Source organism: Gadus chalcogrammus, chromosome 9 (genome assembly GCF_026213295.1).
Source record: "Gadus chalcogrammus isolate NIFS_2021 chromosome 9, NIFS_Gcha_1.0, whole genome shotgun sequence".
Taxonomy (NCBI): Eukaryota; Metazoa; Chordata; class Actinopteri; order Gadiformes; family Gadidae; genus Gadus; species Gadus chalcogrammus.
Window position 1 is genome coordinate 5371599 of NC_079420.1, and position 3610 is coordinate 5375208.

At 44.2% G+C, this 3610-nt stretch overlaps 1 protein-coding gene across 1 annotated transcript in view; it reads right to left on the reverse strand.

Annotated features, from left to right (window-relative positions):
* Positions 1 to 2106: 2106 nt before the first annotated feature.
* Positions 2107 to 3610, reverse strand: part of LOC130388695 (cyclin-dependent kinase inhibitor 1C-like) — a 2588-nt gene continuing 1084 nt past the window's right edge. Inside the window, exon 3 of the mRNA XM_056598164.1 lies at positions 2107 to 3057. The gene's annotated coding sequence lies outside the window, so the exon portion shown is untranslated. The remainder of the gene's footprint in view (positions 3058 to 3610) is intronic.

Below are 3610 nucleotides of genomic sequence, written 5' to 3' on the forward strand. Positions count from 1 at the left end.
TTTAGAAGGCCCGGGCGACTCCCTGAAAAGAACAATGGGCGTGAATCGAACCGTGGGTTTGTCATGGTATAGGCCTAGGTAAAATAAACAAATGGATAAAAATAGAAATGGTGCTGTGGTAAGGGGGGGCAGGGGGTCAGGGTAACTCTGTAACAAAGCCTCATTTGCAGGTCAATGCGATGGCACACTCGCCTCTTCTCTCCATCCAGAAGCCTTTGTTCCTGGTCGCCTGTGCAGAGGCCAGATGGCCATGGAAAATGCTAATTCTCCTTGGCTGATTTCACCCCTTTCTATATGTAATTGCTGTCTGTCGTGTTTATGGCGTAAATGCATTTTCCCAAACTATGTTTAGATCTGTTTGGAATCAGGCGTGTTCATCTTCTGGTCAAATAATACTAAATCAAATTGGACATTTCAAATTAAATAGAGGGAAACCATGCGTTATTTTCCGTTATCAGCCATTCGTTTTCATTTGGCTTAACGAAATTGGGATCAGATGGTCGGTAGACACAGGCCTAGGGCTACACCCTTCACAATTCGCAAGTTTTTGCTGCCTCAAATATGCATTGGACCTAACGAAAAAAACGTCTGTTTTATTAACGGTTACAATTAATACGCTATGGAAATTAAATTAACCGGGGTTAAGAGTTTCCAACCCCTGATACGTAGGCTATAATCAACTATTATTTATTTCCATTTCAGTATTTATTCTTCGACGTTTTTGGCGTTCATCAATTTTCGATAGGCCTAAGTTGTCCCATATTATAAACCATAAACCTTATGCTTTAACAAGGTTGATCGTGATAAGGAACAAATCGTAAAAAACGATTTTTCTTCTCGTTTTGGATCTATTGGTTTTACAAAGATAATTTTGAAAAAAGGTAAGAATTTCTTATACACCCTGACCTATGACCTCTTACAAACGAAAATAGATCCAAAGCACATCCTAAATATTATTCTTTACAATACCTTTTATACGCGTGAGAGACTTTGTTCGTTGCAGATGATGACAATGAAACGACCCCATAACTCTTAGGTGTCCCTATACTCAGAGCATATAAATGTGCGCATTGCAAATGGCCTCCAAAACGAAAAGCACTTCATTAAAGTAACACACGAGCAGCTGTTGTCTTTAGCATGTAAACTATTGATAATCTCAAAAACCTAATTGAAAAGTCTCGTCTCTCCCCGTGGGCATACGGGCCTTAATTGGCTGAATATAGCCATAGATTAATTATAATATTTTTTATCCCATTCGTATCAATAGAGCAGCCTAACAAAGTGTCTTTTGTTCTCCGATGCAGGACATTCTGCGGCTGGGTGAATGGGTCTTGGCTATGTCTACATGGATTTGCCATATGGCAACAAAAAGGAAAGAATGGAGTCGGCCAGCGCATTGTGTCGCCTATCAGAACAAGAGCGTCGGAGCTTAAATGTCTGAGCAAAGCTGACAAAGTCAGCCCGGCCATCAAAAGTCTCCAATTTATGAAAACATTGATGTCACATAGTCAATGTTACGGCGGAGGAAAATCATAATGTGGGGGTGGAATTGGTTTGTGGAGGGCCTGAGATAAGTCGAGGGCCGCGTGGGTAAAGCGACTCGGGCTCGCACTCATAATGCGCGCATTGGCCGATCTTTCAATTAAGGGTAAACTTGCAAGTATGAGCCAGTGAATGGCTAGTTTGAATAGACAAGGACAATTACGCAGACTAGTAGTGCTTGTTCTTAGTCCGGCAGGTGGCCTCCACGCCCGGTGCACTGTGGCAGTGTGCGGTGTATCCACCACGGAGTAAATAGCGTGTATGCGTGCGTGTGTGTGTGTGTGTGCGTGTGTGTGTGTGCGTGTGTGTGTGTGTGTGTGTGTGTGTGTGTGTGTGTGTGTGTGTGTGTGTGTGTGTGTGTGTGTGTGTGTGTGTGTGTGGGGGGGGTGTGTGCGTGCGTGCGCGCGTGTGTGTGTGTGAGTGCTTCTTTAGAGGACTTGATGAGTGCGTGTGAATGTGGGGGTGTCCGCGTGGACAATGTGGGGTTCCAAAGGCAGCTGCTGCAGTTCTTTAGAGGCGAAAGGGTCTTTAAATCCAAGCATATATTGCGCAGCTGCCGTTTTGCCCGTAGTAGCCGCGCGTCTCAATGTTCCGTACCATGAGATTGCAAAGAGATGCCCCCATAATCACACAGATAACCGACCTGGACACAGTAAAGCACCCTTTTCCAAACAAACTAGGGTATACCTGCTCAGCCTTTGATGCACTGAAGACACACTGGGTCTCCGGCAAGTAGGCCTACCTGTGTGGAGATCAAAATGTGTATAGGCTACCGAGTAGCCTACACTTTAAATGAATATCGAATATCTGAGGAATGAACGAAACATTCAGAGGTGATTGAAATGGAAAATATTTTTATTTGAAATAAGCGTTTTGAAATAAAATTGCAATAAGTAAATGAGGGCAAGGACATGGGAACCGGCTCAGAAACACAAATGATCCTATTCCAGGTGTAAAGGCTAAGCTACATGATTGCAAAACACCACAACATGTAAATAAAATAAAAAGGATGCCCATGGGCTAATCAACAGGGCATTTAAAATATAAAGAAACATAAATAAATTATAAGTTAAAATAGTCTCAATAAAAATAAACATTTACAGAAAGACTTTGAAACAGAAATAAACATTTATAGGCTTTTGTTTCTATAAAGCTGTACACTTTTAGGCCAGTGTAGACAATTTTAAAGTAATTTAGGATTGCACAGATGTTAAAACATTTAACACTGTCAAGTGGGCTGCACGCAAAGCAACCAATGAATGCTACATTTGTACTGAAGATAAGTCACTCGGCGGATTCTCTCACTCTCCACACCGCGGTAATCCTGAGAATCCTGTGTTTGGGGCGGCAATGGGCCCGAGGTCCTCCGGTCCGGGTGCAGCCAGCGCCGGATGACCCGTTGAGCCCGGGCCGCTCTCTTTTTTCTCCGCGCTCAACCTCCGCCGCGTTCGCCCATTGCAGAAGGAGAAATTTCTTCCAGAACCTCTCAATTTTGTGGGACATAGTGCGAAAGACCTGGACGAAAGAAAAAAAAATACGATTATTAGAGGATCGTACGCCGTGAAGAGGGAAAGAAAAAAAGCCAACCGCGGTCCCACCGTCTCCCCCCCGGAGAACGACTGAGTCAGCGCTCTGGTGAAATACGACACCGCCTGCAGTCAGGGCAGCGGGCGTAACCCTTTACCCGAGTCTTTTCCCGCCACACAATGACGCACATTCCCCTCCCCCAAACCACTGTTACTTCACTACTATCACCCCCTCCTCCAGCGAATACAACCCTACTATCAACCCCCCCCCCCCCCCCCCAGCCCCCTCGGCTACTACCAGGCTATAGGCCTACTATAAATACCCCCAGCCCAGCCACCCTTGTTTTGGTAACGCAGCCACGTCGTTATTAAACGTCAGGTACCGGTGTCCAATACGGTATATATTACTGTCATAAATGCTATAATAAAACCTGATTCTAACGCTCAATTGAAAAAAAAAAGAAAAAAAAAAAAAAAGCGAATGGCGTAAAATAGAGCCCCGTCACAAATATATCACAGCCATAGAATGACACAAATTCAAA